This window comes from Terrapene carolina, unplaced genomic scaffold (assembly GCF_002925995.2).
Source record: "Terrapene carolina triunguis isolate 2854851 unplaced genomic scaffold, T_m_triunguis-2.0 Scaffold68, whole genome shotgun sequence".
In the NCBI taxonomy this organism is placed as follows: Eukaryota; Metazoa; Chordata; order Testudines; family Emydidae; genus Terrapene; species Terrapene triunguis.
In genome coordinates, this window is record NW_020664419.1 from 55,712,192 (window position 1) to 55,736,522 (window position 24,331).

Here is a 24,331-nt window from a genome sequence, read left to right on the forward strand (position 1 = left end):
TGTCAGAAACCACGAGCCCCAGCGCCCAGGACATCACGGTGGCAATGGGTCATGTGGATATCGTGGAACGGCGATTCTGGGCCCGGGAAACAAGCACGGACTGGTGGGACCGTATAGTGCTTCAGGTCTGGGATGAATCCCAGTGGCTGCGAAACTTTCGCATGCGGAAGGGCACTTTCCTGGAACTTTGTGAGTTGCTGTCCCCTGCCCTGAAGCGCCAGAATACCAGGATGAGAGCAGCCCTCACAGTTGAGAAGCGAGTGGCCATAGCCCTCTGGAAGCTTGCAACGCCGGACAGCTACCGGTCAGTCGCGAACTACTTTGGTGTGGGCAAATCTACCGTGGGGGTTGTTGTCATGCAAGTAGCCAAGGCAATCGTGAAGGTACTGCTCCCAAAGGTAGTGACCCTGGGAAACGCGCAGGTCATCATAGATGGCTTTGCCGCGATGGGATTCCCAAACTGCGGTGGGGCTATCGATGGGACTCACATCCCTATCCTGGGACCGGACCACCAGGCCAGCCAGTACATCAATAGAAAGGGCTACTTTTCAATGGTGCTGCAAGCACTGGTGGACCATCGGGTCCGGTTTACAAACATCTACGTCGGATGGCCGGGCAAGGTTCATGACGCTCGCGTGTTCAGGAACTCTGGTCTGTTTAGACGGCTGCAGGAAGGTATTTACTTCCCAGACCACAAAATAACTCTTGGGGATGTGGAGATGCCTACAGTCATCCTCGGGGACCCAGCCTACCCGTTAATGCCCTGGCTCATGAAGCCCTATACTGGCGCCCTGGACACAGAAAAAGAACTGTTCAACTACCGGCTGAGCAAGTGCAGAATGGTGGTGGAGTGTGCTTTTGGCCGTCTCAAAGGGAGATGGAGAAGCTTACTCACTCGCTGTGATCTCAGTGAAACCAATATCCCCATCGTTATTGCAGCTTGCTGTGTGCTCCACAATCTGTGTGAGAGCAAGGGGGAGACCTTTATGGCGGGGTGGGAGCTAGAGGCAAATAGCCTGGCTGCTGATTACGTCCAGCCAGACAGCCGGGCCATTAGAAGATCCCAGCGGGACGCCCTGTGCATCCGGGAGGCTTTGAAAGCTAGGTTCCTGAGTGAGCAGGGCAACCAGTGACTTTTCAGTTTGTGGACAGAAAAGCTGAACCTGCCCCCGTTTCTTTACCCAGTTCATTTTGACTATCCTCTCCAGTTACATACCCCCTTCACCCCCTTCCCCTTCCCAAAAAATAAAATCATTTCGATTTTGTTAATGAACACCGTTGTCTGTATTGCTGTTTTCGCGGGAATATTTTAAACCGGGGACGCAGACTGTGGCGGGGGGCGAGTTTAGTGTTCTGATGCAAATGATGCTTCTAAACTCCCGGAATGACAGGCTCCGCACTGGTGGACTGGTTATTTCAATGGAGCCTGCCAGCACTCCTGGGGGGGACTGTGTGTATGTGTCGGCTATGTGACTTTCTGGCAGAGGGGGTAGGGTTACAGATCCCCTGCTGCGTGGATCTGTGAGCCAGGATAAGGACCGCTGCATAAGATCTGTAACTGCCCTCCCCCGCCACAAAGTCACAGAGCAACCCCCCCCCCCCCAGAACATGAAAAACACCTCCCAGACTGACCAGGGTAACCAGTGACTGCACTGTGTATGTGTCCTGATGCTGGACCTGACACCGCCTCTGTACCCTGCTAAAGGTCACTGTCCTGTCCAATTACCAAGCCCCTTCCCCCCCTCCAGACAGACTCTCCCTCAAAAGAACCTGACTGAAACAGTAATGGACAGAAACAAACATTTTATTGCGAACCAGACATGAAACGTGGGGGGTGAAACTTGGACGGGGGCTTGTGTGAGGTGGGTAGGACTTATGAAATTTTGGGGAATGTCAGCCTTCTAGTGCTAGAGCAGTCTGCAGGGGTTGACTGAAAGTTTTAACGTCCCTTGCTGCCCCTCCTTCTTTGGACTTTGGGTGAGGGTGGTGTGGGACTTGGTGGCGGGTGAGGGCGGTTACAGATAGACTGCAGCGGGGCTCTGTCCTCCTGCCTCCGGTCTTGCAGAACATCCACAAGGCGCCGGAGCGTGTCCGTTTGCTCCCTCATTAGTCCAAGCAGCTTTTCAGTAGCCTGTTGGTCCTCCTGACGCCACCTCTCCTCCCGTTCCATGACTGCTCGGTGCATTTGTGACAAGTTCTCCCTCCACTGTGTCTGCTGGGCTGCCTGGGCTCGGGAGCATCCCATTAGTTCTGAGAACATGTCTTCACGCGTCTTCTTCCTCCGCCTAATCTGCGCTAGCCTCTGGGAGTGTGCTGACAGGCTGGGTTGGGAGACAGTCGCAGATGTGTCTGTGTGAATTGTAAAAAGGGAGTGAATTCCTGAGACAGATAAATGAAATTGTATACAAAGAACCTAGTCTTTCTCTGTGAACAAGACCATGCACTGCACCTCTCACATGCGCACTCAGGACAAGGTCAAATTTTCGGCCGTCGCCTTCAGTGCCTGTGGACTTGCGGAGGTCTTGGAGTGTTCAGAGAACTGTGGCTGGAGACCTGAACTTCTGGAGCGGGCAATAATGGTAAGCCGGAGACTTGTGGCTGCTTAAAACTCCAGCAGTAGCACTGGCCTCCTTTCACATTGAAAGCAATGCCAGTCTCTGCTGCCAGCAATCAGGACAGCATGAACTCTGCCCCTGTCCCACCCCCTCGCGGCTGTCCCAGGGAAAGATCCCTGTATGCTGCCCCTCTCCCTCCACCGCGTGGCTGTAAAGCAGTCCCAATACTAACATTCCCCTCCCTAATTCAAAGCAGGGCGTCATGAGCGACATCACCCTCCTGAGGATCCCGGACACCCAGAAAGAACGCATGCTGCGGGAAAGCATGCAGAAACCGGGGCCGTATGCCGCCATGCTATGTCGGGCCATGATCCCCGAGTACCTGATTGTGGCGTGGAGGGGACATGTCTGCTACCACGGAGGGCCCAGTAAGATCGCCCTACCCCGGAACCTCATAAACAGGCTTGAGATCTACCTCCACGAGACCTACGAGGAGTTCTCCTACGAGGATTTCTTGTCAATCCCCGGCCACATTGACCGGATTTTCGCCTAGGTGCACTGGGACTATGGAGTGGAGCGTCTTGGGCCTCGGAATCATGTAGTAACGGACATTGTGAAAATTTTTTAAAATACTTGGGACTAAATTGAGAAGAGCCTAAGACAGAGAAATCATGAAAACCCATTTGTTACCTTTGTAAATATTCCTGTTTTGTACCTGATTATTTTTTTACTAGTTTACAGAACTTTTATAAATGTACATTGTTAATAGTATAAATATTACCGTTCTGTTTTAAATAAATGTTTACATGTTTACAGCACTTACTGCTTGATCCTTCCCCTGATTCTGTGTCCGGGGTAAGGGATGGGGACGGTTGGTACGGGATCTCGGTAAGGGTGATGAAGAGCTCCTGGCTGTCGGGGAAATCAGCGGTGCCAGCGCTGTCGACTGCCTCGTCCTCCTCATCTCCTTCTTCATCTTCCCCGTCCGCTAACATGTCCGACGAGGAACCGGCCGCGGACAATATCCCATCCTCAGAGTCCACGGTCAGGGGTGGGGTAGTGGTGGCGGCCGCTCCCAGGATGGAATGCAGTGCCTCGTAGAAACGGGATGTGTGGGGCTGGGATCCGGAGCGTCCGTTAGCCTCTTTGGTTTTTTGGTAGCCTTGTCTCAGCTCCTTGATTTTCACGCGGCACTGCGTTGCATCCCGGCTGTAGCCTCTCTCTGCCATGGCTTTGGAGATCTTCTCGTAGATCTTAGCATTCCTTCTTTTGGAGCGCAGCTCTGAAAGCACGGACTCATCGCCCCACACTGCGATGAGATCCAAGACTTCCCGATCAGTCCATGCTGGGGCCCTCTTTCTATTAGATTGCACGGCCATCTCTGCTGGAGAGCTCTGCATAGTTGCCACTGCTGCTGAGCTCCCCTCGATGTCCAAAGAGGAACTGAGATTCAAACTGCCCAGACAGGAAAATGAAAATGAATTCAAATTTTCCCGGGGGTGTGGCTGGTCAGAGCATCCGAGCTCGGACTGCTGTCCAGAGCGTCAACAGAGTGGTGCACTGTGGGATAGCTCCCGGAGCTATTACCGTCGATTTCCATCCACACCTAGCCTAATTCGATATGGCCATGTCGAATTTAGCGCTAATCCTCTCGTTGGGGAGGATTACAGAAATCGATTTAAAGAGAGCTTTATGTCGAACTAAATGGCTTCCTGGTGTGGACGGGTGCAGGGTTAATTCGATATAACGGCGCTAAATTCGACATAAAAGCCTAGTGTAGACCAGGCCTAATTCCAGTTAGTTGTAGTAGTAATTCACGTAGCCACTGGAAAATTGTAGTACATTTTGCTATATATTGTAAGATCATAAAATATAGAGCTGGAAGGGACTCCAGAGGTCATCTCATCCAGCCCTCTGCACTGAAGCAGGACCAAGTAAACCTAGACCATCCTGACAGGGGTTTGTCTAACCTATTCTTAAAAACCTTCAGCGATGAGGATTCCACAACCTCCCTTGGAAGCATATTCCAGAGATTAATTATTCTTATAGTTAGAAAGTTTTCCCTAATATCTAACCTAAATCTCCCTTGCTGCACATTAAGCTGATTACTACTTGTTCTACCTTCAGCTGATATGGAGAACAGCTGGCCACCATCTTCTTTTATAACAGCCCTTAACATATATGACTATTAGGTCACCCATCTGACTTATTTTCTCAAGACTTAACGTGGCCAGTTTTTTTAACCTTTCCCCATTTTATCATTTTTGTTGCTGTCTTCTGGACTCTTTCCAGTTTGTCCTCATCTTTCCTAAAGTGTGGCACCCAGAATTGGACACGGTACTCTAGCTGAGACTTAACCAGTTATGAGTAGAGCGGGACAGTTACATCTTGGGTCTTACATATGACACTTCTGCTAATACAGCCCAGAATGATATTAACCTTTTTCACAACTGCATCACATTAACTCGTATTCAATTCTTTAACCTGTTCTTTCCCTATCTTAGATTGCGTTCCTTCTCCCTTGTTGTTAATATTAATTGTGTTGAAAATCTGGTCACCATTAACCTTTTTAGTGAAGACTGAAGCAAAATTAGGAATTAAACATCTCAAACTTCTTGACGTCATCAGTAATTAGCTCTCTTTCCCCACTAAGTAGAGGATCCACACTTTCCTTCATCTTTCTCTTGCTCCCATATTGTCTTTTATGTCCCTTGGTAGGTGTAACTCATTTTGTGCTTTGTCCTTTCTGATTTTGTCCCTATATGTTTGTGCTACACTTGTGTCCATGTTTCCACTTTTTGTAGGATTATTTTTTATTATAAGGTCATTAAAGAACTCCTGATGGAGCCATATTGTCCTCTTACTATTCTTCCTATCTTTGCTTCGCATCAGCATAGCTGGCAGTTGTGCCTTTCATATTGTCTCCTTGAAAAACTGCCAGCTCTCCTCCCGACCTCCATTATCCCTTAGGTAAGGTCCCACAGGAAGAAAATCTATCAGTTTTCTGAGTTTGTTAAAGTCTGCTTTTTTTAACTCCATTGTCCTTAAGTCTATCATTTAATTTTGACTTTCACCCAAATTGTCTTCCACCTTTCAATGTCTCCCTTTTGGTCAGAATCAAGTCTATAATGGCTGTCCCCCTGCTTACTTTCTGAAACAAAAATTTGTCCCCCAATACATTCCAAGGAGCTAAGATATGGGATGTGTACCTTAAGCTGAAGAGGATCCTAATAGGAGCAGTAAAGAATCTACTGATTATCCTTCATGTGGGAACAAATGACACAGCTCGATTCTCACTGGAACATATCAAGACAAACTATGCCAGGCTGGGGAAAACACTTAAGAAAATAGAGGCTCAGGTGGTCTTCAGCGGGGTTCTGCCTGTCTCTACAGGAGGAGAATGAAGGCGAGACACGATTATAATCAACAATTGGCTCAGGCAGTGGTGCTATAAGGAGGACTCTGGGGTATTTGACCACTGGGAGGCATTCATGAACAGAGGACAGTTCTCATGGGATGGACTCCATCTGAGTAGGGAGGGAAATAGACTTCTGGGATGGAGGTTGGCACAACTCATTAAAAGAGTTTTAAACTAGGAACTCAGGGGAGACTGTTGGGAGATGCTTATGTAATCTCCATGCCTGATTTTTAACATGGAGAGGGAGGAAAATCAAGTAAGAATGGATACAGCAATGGAGAAAGGAACAGCAGAGGGTAGGAGCATGGACCTTAAGAGGAAGGATAGTGCTGATACCAGTCAGGTAGGTGATACTGGCAGTAGAATGACTCTACCCAACTGGGCAAGGAATGTGGGCGAAGCCAAGCAGCAATTGTTAACATGTTTGTACACCAATACAAGGAGCCTGGGTAATAAAATGAAGGAACTAGAACACTTGGTGCAGGAAGCAAAACCAGATGTTGCAGGTATAATAGAAATATGGTGGACTTGTAGTCATGATTGGAGTATAGGTATTGAAGGGTATGTGCTGTTCAGGAAAGACAGAAATAAAGGCAAAGGTGATTGAGTAGCATTGTATGTTAAAGATGAGGTAGACGATAAAGAAATTAAAAATGATTAAATGGATAAGACAGAGTCTGTTTCTTTGGACCAAAGTCATTTTGGGGAAGAAAGCTACTAGAGGTTCCCCGGATATAGTGCTTGGGGTGTGCTACACACCACTAGGATCTGATTTGGATATGGATAGAGACATCTTTAATGTTTTTAATGAAATAAATACTACTGAGAATTGTGTGATTATGGGAGACTTTAACTTCCTAGATACATATTGGAGGACAAGTGCTACTAATAATAGTAGTACCCAGACTTTCCTGGATGTGATAGCTGACTGATTTCTTCAACAAATAGTTGCTGAACCAACAAGAGGTGATGCCATTTTAGATTTGGTATTGGTGAGTAGTAAGGATCTCAGAAGAACTGGTTGTAGAGGACAGCCTTGGTTCAAGTGATCATGAGTTAATTAAGTTTAAACTAAATGGAAGGATAAACAAAAATGCTTCTCCCACAAGGGTGCTTGATTTCAAAAGAGCTAACTTAAAAAAATTAAGGGAATTAGGGAAGTGGACTGGACCAAAGAACTCAAGGATCTGAACGTGGAGGAGGCTTGGAATTACTTTAAGTCAAAGTTGCAGAAGCTATCTGAAGCCTGCATCCCAAGCAAGGGGAAAAAATTCATAGGAAAGGGTTACCGACCAAGCTGGATGAGCCAGCATCTCAAACAGGTGATTAAGAGAAAGCAGAAAGCCTACAAGGAATGGAACATGGGAGGGATCAGCAAGGAAAGCTCCCTCTTGGAGGTCAGAAAGTGTAGGGATAAAGTGAGAACTGCCAAAAGCCAAGTAGAGTTGGACTTTGCAAAGGGAATCAAAACCAAGTAAAAGGTTCTATAGCCATATAAATAAGAAGTGGGACCACTAAGCACTGAGGATGGGCTGGAGATTAAGGATTATCTAGGCATGGCCCGACACCTAAACAAATGCTTTGGCTCAGTTTTTAATGAGGCTAATGAAGAGTTTAGGGGTAATGGCAGGGTAGCTAATGGCAACAAGGATATGGAGGTAGAAATTACCACATCCGAGGTGGAAATCAAACTCAAACAGCTCAATGGGACAAAACTGGGGGGCCCAGATAATCTCCCATCCTAGAATATTAAAGGAACTGGCACATGAAATTGTAAGGCCAATAGCAAGGATTTTTGATTAATCTGTAAACTCCGGGGTCCTACCCTATGACTGCAGAATTTCCAATATAGTTTTTATTTTTAAGGAAGGGAAAAAAGTGATCCAGGAAACTACAGGCCTGTTAGTTTGACCTCAATTGTATGCAAGCTCTTAGAACAAATTTTGAAAGAAAAAGTAGTTAAGGACAGAGATGAACGGTAATTGGGATAAAATACAACATGGTTTTACAAAAAGTAGATCATGCCAGACCAACCTGATTTCTTTATTTGAGAAGATAACTGATTATTTAGACAAAAAAAATGCTGTAGATCTAATCTACCTGGATTTCAGTAACGTATTTGATACAATTCCACATGGGAAATTATTAGTTAAATTGGATAAGATGGGGATTAGTATGGGAATTAAAAGTTGGACAAGGAATTGGTTAAAGGGGCAACTACAACGGGTCATACTGAAAGGAGACCTATCAGGGTGGAGGGAGGTTACCCAGTGGAGTTCCTCAGGGACTGGTCTTGGGACCAATCTTATTTAACATTTTTATTATTGACCTTGGCACAAAAAGTGGGAGTATGTGCGGATGACATATAGTTGGGAGGTATAGCCAGTATGGAGAAGTGCTGGAATATCAAAAAGGAAGACCTGGATGATATTGTAAACTGACGTAATAGAAATGGGATGAAATTTAATAGTGCAAAGTGCAAGCCATGCATTTAGGGACTAACAATAAGAATTTTTGCTATAAGCTGGGGACTTACCAGTTGGGAGTGACAGAGGAGGAGGAAAACCTGGGTGTATTGGTTGATCACAGGATGACTATGAGCCATCAATGTGACATGGCCATGAAAAAGGCTTATGCAGTCCTAGGATGCATCAGGCGAGGTTTTTCCAGTAGAGACAGGGAAGTGTTAGTACCATTATACACGGTTCTGCTGAGACCTCATCTGGAATACTGTGTACAATTTTGGTCTACCATGTTTAAGAAAGACAAATTCAAACTGGAACAGGTGCAGAGAAGGGCTACTAGGATGACCCAGGGAATGGAAAACCTACCTAATGAGAGGAGACTCAAAGAGCTTGGCTTGTTTAACCTAACCAAAAGAAGGCTGAGGGGAGATATGATTGCTCTCTATCAATACATCGGAGGGATAAATACATGGGAAGGAGAGGAGTTATTTAAGGTAAGCGCCAATGTGGACACAAGAACAAATGGCTATAAACTGGCCATCAACAAGTTAAGGCTTGAAATTAGGTGAAGGTTTCTAGCCATCAGAGGAGTGAAGTTCTGGAACAGCCTTCCAAGGGGAGCAGTGTTGGCAAAATAGCTAACTGGCTTCAAAACTGAGCTTGATAAGTTTATGGAAGGGATGGTATGATGAGACTGCCTACAATGGCATGTGACTCATCAGCAACTGCCAATAGCAAATATCCACAGTTGCTGGAAACAGGACAGTAGATGGGGAAGGCTCTGAGTTATTACAGCGTTTCCCAGATCTTGCTCATATGCTCAGAGTCTAATTGATCGCCATATTTGGGGTCAGGAAGGAATTTTCCCCCAGATCAGATTAGCAGAGACCTTGTGGGGGTTTGTCTTCCTCTGCAGCATGGGGCCTGGGTCACTTGCAGGTTTAAACTAGTGTAAATGGTGAATTCTCTGTAACTTGAAGTCTTTAAACCATGATTTGAGGACTTTGGTAACTCAGCCAGAGGTTAGGGGTCTATTTCAGCAGTGGGTGGGTGAGGTTCTGTGGCCTGCAATGTGCAGGAGGTCAGACTGATCATCACAATGGTCCCGTCTGACCTTAAAGTTTGAGTCTGTGAGACTTACTGGACATTTTATGTTTTGCTGTATTACTTTTCCAACAGATGTCTGGGTAGTTAAAGTCCCCCATTACTACCAGGTTTCATGTTTTTGATATTTCTGTTATTTGTTCTAGAAATGCCTCATCCATCTTCTCTTCCTGATTTGGTGGTCTGTAGTAGTCCCCAACTGTGGCCTAACCCCTATTTTCCCCCCTTTATCTTTACCTGGAGACTTTCAATTTGTCTGCCTCTCACCTCATTCTGGACCCTTTTTTTCTTCCCTGTCGTTCCTGAAGAAGCTGTACCTCTCTATACCAATATTCCAGTCATGAGATTTATCCCACCAAGTCACTGATGCCAGTTAAGTCATAATTTAGCTTGTTACTAATTCTTCCAGTTCTTCCTGTTTATTCCCCATATTCTTTGCATTTCTGTGTAGATATCTAGATGTTGAGTGGATTACTGCAGTGATTCCACTCTTGCTGCTCCTATTACCCTATTGTAATTTTTAATTTCCTCCTCCCACCCCCCAAAATATCTAGATCTCTTTTAAGGTTGCCTTTTATTTATGCTTCCCTGTGGGCTTTTGTCATCTGCCCTTTTTGAATCTCTTTAAAGCCATCCTCACTAGATAGGCGAGGTTTAGCCTTTGTCCCTCTTTCTCTGTCTCTTTTTATAGAAAAGCTGTAAATGTGTTCTGAGACTTCAGAACACTTAAATATCATAGTGATAGGCCCAATCTAAATATCTAGATAGAGCATTTTTTTCAGTGTATGGTATATGCTTGGGTTATCAATTTATCCTGCTAATTTAAAATGCAATGTGTACAAAAAATTGAGATTGCCATTCAGCAATATGATGCAAAGCTGTGTGTAGTGGCAGGCACCAGCCTTGACTCCGTAAAACCTTGTAGCCTCTCCCATGCTTCTTAATTTCATAATATTATGAGATTGCTATTAACCATGGTAGATATGATGGCTGCTAAGTGGTTCTCTACACTGTTTTCCTTCTCTTCCCTTTTCCTAAAGAATTTGTTGTTTATCCTTGATTTCAAAAGGCTAAAACATCTGTCATGATGGTCCTCTCCCTTTATTGCTGACTTATCACTTAAGAAAGTTGCTTTGCCTCCCTAGTGTGATCGAACACTAAGTTGCAAAAAGACGACATCCTTTAATGGAAAAGGCATTTCAGAAAAGAATACTATCAAATTTCATGTTTGCTATTACTGACTATTAATAACATGCCTAGACGACTTCATCATGAAGTAACATGCCTCTGATTCAAATTGTATTCTATATTAAAAATCTAACACTACTGAATAGGAAAATTTTCGTTTAGATTCCATGATAGAACCTAAAGGTTACTTTAAAATGCAGTTTACATAATAAAATTTTGCCGTTTTCTGTGATGCCTTTTATGCTAAGGATCTTTAAAATTCTGCACCAGTAAGAGAGGGAAGTATCATTGGGCCAAAATTCTTCAGTTGCAGGGTCACTGAGAACTGATTCACAAATAGAGATAAAGTAACTTGGCCCAAGGTCACAAAGGCAATAAGTGGCAGAGCTGGGAATAATAAAACCTAGATCCCTGCGTACCAGCTCCACTCCCTTTCTCCACCCTCAACCATGTAGCCTCCCCTTGAAAACTGCTTATGCTTTGCTTCAACCCGGGGCGGGGAGGTTAATATGTGAGAAGAAACATAACCACTTTTTTACATGCAACATTTGTTAAGGAAGTGCTGTATAAAGAGAGCAAGTATTTGGCACATACAAATTTACAGTATTGTCCATAAGATATTACATTCAATACAGTAGTTATGTACTGCAAATGGCTTTCTGAGTCCTATTCTGAACAAGAGACTTCTCATATGCGGAGGACACACAACTACACCTTTGCATAAAGCTGTATCTTTGTTATTGACCTGATCTCTACATCATGTAGTTTTACATGACAGTTTGTCACCGTGCCTCAGTGGGTAACAGCTGAGGATGCCAAACTGCTGAGAAATAGGGCAGACTCACCCAAAGTGATGATTAGTCTATCATTGTATTATACCAAGCCAGTAACAAAAGTAAACTTTTGTCTCACCAAATTGGTTAACAAGAAGTCAAAGATGCAGTCTCCTTAGGCATTCCAGCCCTTGTCTCACCACTCAGACATTGGACTCTATGATGAGTGGTTACTGAAAACCAATTTAATCAAACATAGGGTTCTTCTAATCCCAAGAGTTCAGCCACATAGCTAGGTCAAATATATAACTCAGATCGTATCCAATAATCGTGCTGCTGCCAATCCTTTAGTAACTAAAATCTAAAGGTTTATTAACAAAAGAAAAGAAGAGAGTTAATAATGCTTAATAGATCATATACATACAAATAATTGCAAAGTTATTATATCTTATATTGTAGCAGTTATGGAATAGACTGCTAGCTTGTAAAGTCTCTCTGGTAACTTCCAAAAGATTGTAAGGCCCTCAGTCCATTGTTTATATGCTCCTTTTTGTTTATATGCTCCTTTTCCACAGTCCAGAGAATCAGGACCTGAAAGAGGCAAAATGGAGATATCTCAGGGGTCTTTTATATCCTTTGCCAGGTGCCTGGAAATTTACTGTCTCAAACAAATCTCACAGCCCAGTTTGTGGAAAGCTACTGGCTTAAGGTGAAGTCCAGTGTCACATGAGCATATTACATATCCTTACATGGTTTGGTGACTTACAGGGGGTAGCCATTGCCCCCTTGGAACCTGAGGTGGCCACAGGAAGAGCTATTAGGATGGAATGAGTTTCTTCTATGGTTCATTGTGAGAGTTAAGTGTCTTTGATAGGTTGTCAACACATAGCTGTCTGGCCTCAAAGTAAATTTTACATGGTGGTTGTTACCCAGGAATACAGCACATATGTATGATGCTAGTACATAGCTAATATTCATAACTTCAGATACAAAAATAAAACATATATATAAACAGGATAATCATACTTAGCAAGCCATAACTTTTCCAGTGACAGCTTACATGACACACTTGGTACATAGTTTGTTCCAATTGTGTAACAATGGCAAAAACAATTATATAAATGGTCATATTCAATCTTACAGCATCACACAGTTTCTCAGATATTTTACTGCCACAAGTTTGAAAAGAAATGCCCTAATATTTTAGTAATTTTTTCTACATAATTTATGAAAGCCTAGAATAGTGAAAGGAGACAAGAAACCTCATGGTTTAATCAGCCAATTTTTTGACGTTCTGCTGCTGCTCCAAAATGTTTCTTTTGTAACTGCCTGTAATGGAGCAAATGCTTTCCCTCCCCCATTTTTGAAAACATATGGGAACTGAGAAGGGAGCATCTGGGTGTTAAGTAAAACATATTGGTAAACAGAGAGAGGAGTGCAGTACAAGTTAGTATGTTTCTGAGGCCTGTCTAGTTGCTGTGTAAATATATGGCAAAGGGATTTCTTTTTTCCTCAGCACTTTTCTTCAACACTTTCTTTTTTCTACCAGTTTTTTCCCTCCCCACGCCCCAAAAGGTTCACCCTAAGGATGTTCGCTCTTTGCTGTGCTACTGTTTTATTTCCTATTCTGCTCTGGTTTTTCACTCCCCAGTGGAGGACCCATGCTGGGGGCTAGTCTGGGGTGGGAGTCATAGCATTGCAAGTCATCCACAAACTCCAAAGAAACCCAAAGCTGGCCAGGGCAGTTCTAAAGTAGATGTGGATTCAATTTGGATCCCATGAGCCTCTGCTTCAAAATAAAACTGCCCTATCCTACTGGGACCTCTAGGGAGGGCAAGTGGTAGTTCAAACACCAATTACAACCTGCTCTGGAGTAGATAGTCATAGAATGGCTGCCTCCCCAATCAGCCTAGCGTATTGGCTTCTGGGGCAGCTCTTTCCCAGGGCTGTTTTAACCCCTTCAGGGCCGGAGCGGGTGACCACCCCGCTACAGTGAGATATACCCAGTTGATCCTAGCAAGTGACCCATGCCTCATGCTGCAGAGCAAGGCGATGCCCCGAATGGTTCAGCACGGTGCAGATTACAACACCCTGTGCTAGTGGGGGGGTAAGGTGAGCCCAGAGAGGAAGAGGATATATGGTACTGAATGTGAACAGCTGCTAGGCTGTGTGATCTTGCACCTGAGCAAGTGTAGGCTGAGTGTCTGAGATTGAATGTATGCTGAGTGACAGCATAAGGAACAAGGACAAGATTTTTTTCATTTTGTGAACAAACATTCACAACTGAAAGTGCCATGGAGGAGGCTGAGACTCATGAAAGCGATGACAAGTTTCTAATTCCTAACATATGTGCCTCTTCAGGCTTCATCTCTTCTTGTGACATTTTTAGATAAGTCATTGAGGGTTGTTGTTTTTTGTTGTGGGGGGGTTGGAGAGATTGGCAGTAGTAATTTGTGCTTTCTTGGAAGTTTAAACAGAATTCCACAGCTTTTATATAATAATTCGAGCTGATCAAAATCCGGTTTCTATTTCAGCATTTGTTTTCATCCTGAATTGGCATGAAAAGTCAAAATATCAAAACTCTCTGCAGAATGGAAAGTTCCTTAAAAAAAGAAATGTCAAAACATTTTGTTTCAATATTTTCAATTAAAACTAAACATTTCAATTCCAAAATTTCTAAATGTTTTATTTTCACTTGTTGAACTGAATTCAGATGGATTTTTTTGCCTCAGTTTAACACTGAACTGCATTCGCCTGAGTTGTCCACAATGCCTCACCCTTAAGAGCCAGGCTTCCTGACTGGACTACATCTCCCATGATGCACTGCAGTCTTCCTTCTCTACACAGTGAATCAAGTGAGCTGTATGTAGTCTGGCTGGGAAGCCTGGCCCATAGAGGAAACTGGGAGGATGAGACCTGAACTACGACTTCCATTAGGCATTGCAGCAGTTCAGGCAGATACAGAGTAACACTGTCCGAAAACGAACTATTTCATTTCGATTTTTCCCAGCAGAATTTTTTTTTGGTCATGATGATTTCATATAGACGTGGAGAGATACTCAAGGAGCTAAATATTTTAAAGATATATATAACTCAAATGAGTTGATAAGCATCTTCAACGGAGACCCAGTTTTTTCACAAGTTGCTTCATTTGGACACTACACTAATTCTTAAATGGTTTTTCTACATCCAGACAGTGTCAGGAGCTCAAGCAGCTGCTTTGGTGTTTGCAGTAGATCCTCATAGGCCCATCAAAAGCCTTTTAATTACAAGCTGGCTAACAGCCAGCTCTGAATATCTGAGCTGCTGGTTTTCTGATTTGCCACTTGCCCATCATCAGGAAACAAACTAGATTAGAATGAGAGCAGCCACACTGGGAAATTTTTAAGAATTGGGGCTAAATTTTCAAACATGGATGTCTAAAGTTAGCCATATATAAAATAAGTGGCCTGTCTTTAAGAGGGTCTGAGTTACACACACATCCCATTGAACATTAATAAGCCACTCAACACCTCTGAAAAATCAGACCACTTACGTAACATAAAGCATCCACCTTTGAAAATATTGGCAGGTTCGTTTGGCTATTTCCCCACCCCGTCGAGGTTTTAGCATTATTTTGAAACTCCATTTTGGAGATAAGAACTGGTTTTATTGGGTTTAACCCTAAAATTTTATCTCTTGTGTATTTTGCTCCTACAACCCTACTGTCCATCTGTAACTGGAGCCAAAATATGGAGGGGAGTGGTGGTGAGGTTATTTGCATGTGTATCTGAGAACTTCTGGATGTTATAACTGGCCTCACCTTCCTGCAATTATCAGGTCCACCTTGTGTTCTGGCAGCTCAGACCTAAGGCAACTGCAGGATGAGACTGAGATTTGCAGAAAGAGGATAAGTTGGCAAAGCATGTGGATTTTATGAGACCCGCATACACTGGCTAAAGATTCTGCCAGTCCCCTTCCATGATAGGAAAGGGGAAGAGATTCCCCCTCGCCCTGATCATCAGTAAATCAGATTTACTAAATTTAGGATCCTTTAACTTTTCCTGACTGCACCCACCTATCTTATGCTCCTTCCCTCATCCCCACTACACAGGCTCAACATCAGTATGAAAGAACATTTATAAAGAATTGTTTTTTACTATTTTAAGTATTTATTAAATAAATGTTAATGTGGTACAGGTCGCAACATTTACCACTGGCATTTGAACCCCAAATGCCAGTAGTAATGAATTATTATTTGTATCGCGGTAGTACCTCGGAGACCCAATCATGGACCAGGACCCCGTTGTGATAGGTGTCATGCAAACATAGAACAAAAAAGACTGCCCCAAGGAGCTGACAATCTAAGTAATGACCCTGTGCTTTTCTGAACCTGGTGTTTGTGCGTAGGTTCACAAATGAGTTCTGCTTCCCACGAGCAGCCTGTCTTGAGAAGCCATCACACTTCTCCTTATTACTTATTATTTCTTTGTTTAATTTCTTTGTATTATTTATTTATTTATTATTTAATATTTATATTGAAGTAGCACCTAAAGGCCACAGCCAGATCATGCATTGTTTTGCTAAGCACTGTGTAAACATATTGTACATTATAATCCTAGTGCTCCTTTGGGGGTAGTGGCCAAAGTGACCGTCTATCTGGCTACAGGGCTATTTGCCTAAAGTGTTCCTGGAAGGGGAGTAACTATTCATGAAAGTCCTGTTACTGGATAGAGAATTTGTAGCTGATGATCTCCAGCAGAAGGTGCAGGAGGAACTGTGAAGTGCCTTTCCTCCCACTCTGTCACTGACCCCATGCCCAAACAGTGGATAGGGTGTGGGAAGGAAGATGCAGCCACAGGACAGTATATCTGGAGAAATCAAATTCTCTTCACACTCTATGGGCTAGTTATTTTTATTTTTCACATTCATTAAGAGTTTAATGATTTAAATTGGGTGGGAGCGATATGGATTGCAAGTAACTTGACTCTGAGCTTCTGTCATGAAATATATCTGGGATATATGAAACTGAACTCAGCCTTGAACTTGAGAAATAAGATGGCCAGTATTTACTGAACCATCTAGTTCTTATGCTGGTAACAGATAGTTACTCATCCTAATACTTATCTGCATTCCATAAGATACCTGGTACAAAATTCAGCCTTAGAATGAGCGTGCACAACTCCCATTGGCATCATGACATAACAGTAATTTTCCTCTCACACCAGGACTACTTACTTTTTTTTAAAATTCTCGTTAGAGACTTTTTCAAAATCGTTTTGAAAGTGTCAGTGAATTGTCGACTAGTTTTCCTTTATCCACTAATATGTTTATATGCTCAAAGAATTCTAGTAGATTGCAGAAGCACACTTTTCATTTATAGAAGCTCCACTGGTTTCTTACTTTCTTCATTTAAGTGTCTATTTTTAATTATAGTTTCAAATTACTTATACGGTACTGATGTAAGACTAATTTCCAGGATCACCCTCACATTGTTTTTTGTGGGGTGGGGGCAGAGCGCAGCGTGAACAGGTACTCCTGCCTCCAGTTTTCTGGTACAGTAGCTGATTTTAGTGAGAGATTGCATATTTTTTGTTAGCAGTTCAATCACTTCACTCTTAAATTCATCCAGTGTGTGTGAGTGTATATCATCCAGTCCTGATGACTTATTGCTCCTTAGTTTATCAGTTTCAGCACCCATTCGGACACTTCAATCTCTAATTCTATCTCATCTATATGTCCATTAAAAGAGTAGACTGAGGGTAGGTATATCTCCCCTACATACTTTGTGGGAAAGACTGATGCCAATCAATCATTTAGCTTCCCTGCCATGTCCTTATAATAGAGGATAAGGGCCACATTGGCCAATTGTCAGAAGCCTCAGAGATGGATCTGATTTACCAGCTTATCTATTTCCCCACCACCACCCCTCATGCCCTTATGTTTTCTCATTTGGCCTCCCCATCTACTGTATTTTTTCCTTCCAAAAGTTTCTCTGTTCTTTTGCCCATTGCCCATGTTTGGAGGACAGATGGACAGAGCACAGGATTTTTGCTTTTTTTGTTGGCTACTTCCCTGTGTTGTTGTATGTCTTTGGCTAATACCTTGCAAACCATACTCTTTTTCCCATCATGGCTGACTATACAAAGCTTGTTTCAGGTGGCCCTCAGGTCACCAATTTGCCATCCTTGCGCTATGGCTGTATTCTCTCCTCCTGGTTATCTGCTATATTGATGACTGATTTATTTAAGGTTTGATTTTAACTTCAGCTTGGTGGGAGTGTCTGACTTCTGTTCCTGTGCTAACCAGGACCTGCAAATGCGAATAGCATCTGCTCTAAGTCCTAATTGCCAGTCAGATATTTGTACTGCCCTCTTCTGTAATCACAGTGGGAAGGATTTAGCTGCCTCACTGTCTAAACTTTTAGCACAGTGCCCTTATATTTATACAATAGGATTTTTTTCAGAAGAGGTCTCCAGTAAAATAGCACATGAAGATTTTCTCCATTGCCCCATTCCTGCTGGCTTACAGAGATGAATATGTCTGTTTACTGCATCTGTTCTTGATGTCCTCACTACCATAGAGCAATCATTAGAGCCCTGCTGGAAATCATAACCAGCCATATGCCTCTTTGGAGAGGGATTATTTTCAGTATAGGCTTAAACTAATGAGTTATTGCTGGAAGACTGTGCAGGTAAGCAAGTTCTGCAGTGTAGCATGCCAGAATGGCAGTATTAAATTTGGCTAGTGTCTAATGAGTCTTCCCTTTTAAAAAAAATCTTTTTGATTTCTAGCAGACTGGGGTTTGATTACATTCATGGGAGCTGGTAACATGCATATGATTTAATGAAAAGATCATCTGGGCAGACACTACCTTTCCTCTTGCCATTGAATGGGTGAGTAGGGGTTCCCTCCAATCAATCCTCTCCCCTCAACTCTGATTTTTTTTATCATCACCATTAGTGGGAACCTCAGGGGAGCCATCCCCTCCTTCCTCTGTAACAACTGAAGCTAAATTTAATTGAATGTGGTTCTCAAGCCAATTTAAACTTTCCAATAGTGGGAAGCTGGAACAAAGAATCTTCCCCATGACAGTGAAGGATTTATCCTTTTCAGCTGCTGTTAGTGGATATTGGGCTGTCTCTATACAATTGAGTTCAAACTTGCTTCAGTCTCCCATTGAGGTACATATTTCATTTTGTAGCTGAGAAAATATACCTTGACCCAGTTAGTGCAGTACTTAGAGAAATATTAGAAATTGTCTACTCTAATTGTTAAAGATTAAAGGGCTTTAATGTTGTAATTTTAACAGGGAAATGGATGTCCTCAGTATGTTAGGATAGTTTTGATTTCTGCTAGATGAGGGATATGTTCATTGTGATGCAATTTCAAGAAAGTACTGGTACACTGATGATGCAGTATCTATGACCATGTGGTACTAGATGAGAATCTACCTCATAGTCCATCCCTCTAGGGCAGTTGCTCTAGCAACAAGGTCAGAGATTTAACCAGTCTTTACTGAGCTTTAGAATTAAGGAAGCTGATTAAGATCATTAGGTTTTCATTACCGGTCTGATTATGACAAACTGATACTTGATTTTCTTCCTCTGCTACATACTTGTATTTCATACTATTTTCTGAGCATTAGAGAGAGCATTTATAAAAGTTGCGGTTACTAAATACTACGAATATGGGTATTCATGTTTATCAATAAGGTCATATTCTGTGTTTAAACACTGTTGCACTGCCATTCTGTCAGTTCACTTCCTTTATCTGCTTGATTCAAGCAAACAGAAAATTATTTAAAAGTCTCTTCGAATTTCCAGTGTTTTTTATGCCTTCCCTGAGATAAATTTCAGGTGCTACTTTTTGTTTTATAAAAGGCTTCAACAAATTATGATATTGGGATTGTCTCAAGACTTGAGTCAGTGAAGTTAATTTGGCTTTATACTAGCGTAACTGAGAGAAGAGTTTGGCTCTATCTTATTTTCTAATCTGCATTACTGTATTACTATAAGAAAGTAGTAGAGGTGCATATAAAATGTTTAATCCACATTTGATTTTTGTTTCAATTTACATTAAATTATAAGAATTGATTTACAGAAGTACTAAAAATAACTGCTGGTGTGTGGGGGGGGAGTGAATGGGACAGATGCAGAAGAAGGACCCAACTTGAGTGTGTTTAGATAATAAAAGACTGACAAACATGGAGTAAAGATTCCAGAGCAGGTGACGGGTTTCTACAAGTTAACAGCAATGAAGCCTAAATGTGATTTAAAAGAGTAAAGTCTTATTTGTACCTGCAAATTTTGACTCATTTTATTTTCCCCATTTACAACTCTATGGAAACTTGCTTATATTGATGATCCAGCGATGATTAGGCATATGCTGAAAACAGTGATAATATACAATAGGCTTTCCAGGGCAAGACTGACACCCTTTATGCTAATGGGAATGCCTATCTGCACTTTGCTGACAAGTTTATAATGATGACCCCAAGATCTGTCAGTCTTTATATGTTGTTCTGTCAGTGCAGCGGCTGGCTATTCATTACCCCATCAGATGTGTGAGATTGAGTCTGCCAGCTGTTGTTTCCTTGGTTCTCCATTTCCATCTCTCTTCTCTTTCTCCAGCTCCCAACGTTTATCACTCTGCGGGTTCAGACTGGTGTACTGATGAGCTCAGAGGGGCACTCAGTACAGCAGTCTTTCCTGTTTTTGGTAAGGCACCCATAGATAGGGCTAGCAGACCACGTAAACCCCTTTTCTTGAATTCTTTAGATTTCCATGGTGATGCTATGCTATGAACAAAAGCTAGACTCAGTTATGTGTAGATTAGTTTGCTATTTACATTATTATAGAGATAAAGGATTAGTGTTATGAGCAGTGCTCTCTGAGTGCTGATATTTCACAGTTGCAAAATTGTGCTCCAAAATGTAAGATCTCATTTTAAAAGAAATTAAATCTCTGGCCTTTACAGTTGTAAAGAGCAATATCAAAATATGAACCAAGCAGAAATCAGTACAATGATTTCTTTAGAAACTAAAATAATTGTGTCAACTGTTGAGAGCTTTAAGTCTCACAACACGCACACAAAAACCAAAAATAACCAGTGGTTTATCTCCCAAGAACCATCTGAACTGAACGTAAAACATGATGTCTGTCTCTGTCTGTAAACAGCTGAAACTGCCCAGCTGGTTCTATAGCTCAGTTCTGTGTTGCACTGTCAACATAGACAACTGAAGCATATTGAAATTTAGAGGATTTTTTTTAAACGTAATATCAAAATAAAAAATAAGGGACACTATAGTAATTGTATTAATTAATTTTAATATTAATTACAACAAAAACCTCAATTTTTAATGTACCGACAGCTGCTACAGAGTTTCCAATCTCTGCCAAGGGGTGCTGCAGACACCAAGGAACTTCCTGTAGAACTTGTGTCCATCTTCTCAAAGAGTACACAGGTGCTGTGTATAAGAACCAGACTACCGTGGGAAAATGCAGCATTTTCATTAATCAAAAATAAACGACTACAGAACAGGCAGATAATCTTTGCCATACCTGTCAGCTAAGACTAAGAATGAAATCCTGACTCCATCAAAGTCGACAACAAAACTCCCATTGACTTCATGGGAACAAGGACTTCACCCTAAGAGTCTTAGCATTTGATCTTTTACTGAAACAGTAACTATAGGCATGAGTTTGGCCTGCAATTGATGCTAAAACGACTTTTGACACTCTAACAATGGGAAAATAAATCCTCAGGCTTGGATTAAACTGCAAAGATAGGTCAACGTAAGCTGCCTTGCATTAATCTACTTGTGCATGTGTCTAAACTTATATTTGTCTCCCACCAATATGAGCTGTGCATTACGCCAACATTGTATCACCACCTCCCAAAGTGGCATCGAGCCATCGTCGATGTACTGAAGTCGATGCAGCATGTATGTAAATACTGCATTACCTGTGTTGACCCTAATAGTCCTCCAGCAACTGTACCACAATGCCCGACACTGACCACTCTGGTCACAATTGTGAACTCCACAGCCCAGAGGTCATGAAGACCAGAAGCTCCTCCTCCCCCCACTCTTTAAAGCCCCGCAAACTTTTGAAATACCTTTTGCTGATCGTCCGTCTTGGCAAGCACACCTAGCAGTTCTCCAGTGTTGTGTGCAGCTGCCCAGCTGACCATGCCAGCTACACATTCCAGATGTACTCTAGCTTGAAGTAGGCAGGAGATATTGGATCTCCTGGGCCCATGGGGAGAAGAATCTCTGCAGGCACAGGTACAGAGCAGCCAGAGAAATATGGATGTTTATGAGTAGATTGCACAAGGTATGCAGGAAAAGGGGTAAAGACAGAGATCAGCAGCACTGTTGCCCAAAAAAGAAGGAACAGCGTCAGGCATATCTGAAAGCCAGGGAGGTCAACGGTTGATCCCATGCTGAACTGCAGACCTGCCATGTTTATAAGAGCTGCATGCCGTACTTCGTGGAGACCCCATCACCACCCTGAAGACTACCCTGGATACCTCTCGGGAGCCCGAGACACACACCCTTGGTGTGAACAGCGAGGAGGAGGATGGGGGAGATGCAACCAGGGGGGCCATCTGTGCTTTGTGCCAGGACCAGTTTGAGACTCTATCACAATCCAGTCAGTCCTGGCAGTTGAGCCTGGGAGAGCCCCGATACTGCGGAAGGAACCTTGATTAAGTGTGTACATTTATTCCCCATCACAGTGATGGCACCCCCAACTTAGCAGGACACAGCTATTGACTTTTTTCATTAATTTACTCAAACTAGAAGAGAGAGTGCTACAGCAAATAAAGGTAGAGTTATCTGCTTTTCATTCTCTGGTAGAGGTAAGTGCAGGGAAGGCCTGCAGGGCAGTTTGTTTATGTGCACAAGGGTGTCCCCATAATCCTCCTGAGAGATCTCAATGACACTTTCATGGAGGTACCCTGCAATCCTTTCCTGAAGGTTCCTAGGGATGGCAGCCTTATTTCTTCCTCCGCGGCAGCACACTTTCCCACGCCAGGCGGCAATAACTTCAGCAGGCACCATTGCAGTGAACAGGCTAGCAGCACACGGGCCTGGGCATCTTCAGGACGCCAGCAGCAACTGTGCTCTCTATGCCTTTATTACCCTAATAAGTGAGATCGGCTAAAATTACCATCCCCTGTGGCAAATGATGCCAGTATTCAATGCCATTGCCCTGCATTTATAGTTTCATGCAGCTGAGCATGGGAGTTCTAAATCTTAACTTTCCGTTGTGACTATAATGACAGTGATACCTCTGTGTGCTTTTATCTGTGGCAGCTGCCTTTGCAACCTTGTGGGGTTCCCCCTCCACACCCGAGGAACATCTGTGCCAAATGAGGAGGAGGAGAAGATTACTTGGGGTGACATGCTCCAGCTGCAAATACAGATGCTGCAGATTCTTGTGGACCTACAGGTTTAACAATCTCTGGCTTGCCTCCATTTTGCCTTTCCAGTATAGTACCTCCCTAGACCCCTCCAACATTCCATGTGGCATCAGGGCTTGTATCCCTACTCCTATCACTCCACACCAGGGAATATTAAGGACAAGCACAGCTTCACAGACATTGATCTGTGAGCGCCACAGTTGATGTTTGTGTAGCTAAAATGGACATGAATGTTCCTTCCCCCCGCTTTTTTTTAGCTCTGTTCCATACATTTATTAAGGTTTAAATGTATTTGCTTTAAACTTGCAGACAATTCCTTTTTAAATGAAACTCTATTCTTTGCAAAATATTCATCTTTATTCGTGCCCAACATATGCTGCAAATCCATGGTGGTAGTGAAAGCACCCACTAAGTTGTTGTTGTACACTGTGATACAACTCATAGGATCAGCGACAAACAGAGTGTAATAATCATAAATGTACAACAAGCACCACAAAATTAATAGGTACATTGTCAATGTTATATTCATAGATGTGCACCAAGCACCACACTGTTCCTAATAGTCCCTGCGTATAGCTTTCTGAACAGTCACGCGTTCTTAAAGATGCAAGTGTCATACATCTCTGACGAGGCAACCTTGATGTAAATGAAGCATCCACAGTGATCCACCAGCACTTGCATAACTATAGAAAAATAGCCCTTTCTGTTGATGTACTCTATGGCAAGGTGGTCTGGTGCCAAAATAGAGAGATGCATGCTGTCTAGTGCTCCACCACAGTTCAGGAATCACATTGCTGCAAATCCATCCGCTATATCCTGCACATTGCCGAGAGTCACAGTCCTATGTAGCAGAAGATAATTAATGGCTCTGCACACTTGCATGACAATGGCCGTCACAGTGGATTTTCCAACTCCAAAATGATTTCCCACTGACCGATAGCAATCCAGCGTTGTAAATTTCCATAGTGCATTTGCCACTCGCTTCCCCACTGTCAGTGCAGCTCTCATTCTTGTGTCCGTGTGGTGGAGGGCTGGGGCAAGATCAACACGCAGATCCAGGAATGTGGCTTGCATATCCAAAAGTTCTGCAGCCACTGCTCATCATACTAAGCCTGCCTTATGATGTAATCCCACCAGTCAGTGCTCTTTTTCTCAGGCCCAGAAGCAGCACTCCACTATTTGCAGCTGCTCCATGAACTCCTCCAACAATCTTGAATCGGTTCTCTCTATGTCCCACAGCAATCTGCCCTCCAAGGAATCATCATATTCTTCACGGCTCTTCTTGAGGCTCTGCAAATATGGGAGGGTTGTGCTCCTGGTGTTTGCAATACTTATGACAATAGTGCAGAGCTGTGCAGGCTCCATGCTTCTGTCAGAGAATGTGGACAGTGACAAGTCCCAGATGGGTTTGTCAAAATAGGC

At 43.0% G+C, this 24,331-nt stretch overlaps 1 protein-coding gene across 2 annotated transcripts in view; it reads left to right on the forward strand.

Moving 5' to 3' along the window:
* The window catches only part of SRGAP1 (SLIT-ROBO Rho GTPase activating protein 1), a 245,631-nt gene that overhangs the window by 82,924 nt on the left and 138,376 nt on the right, over positions 1-24,331 (forward strand). The window lies entirely within an intron of this gene.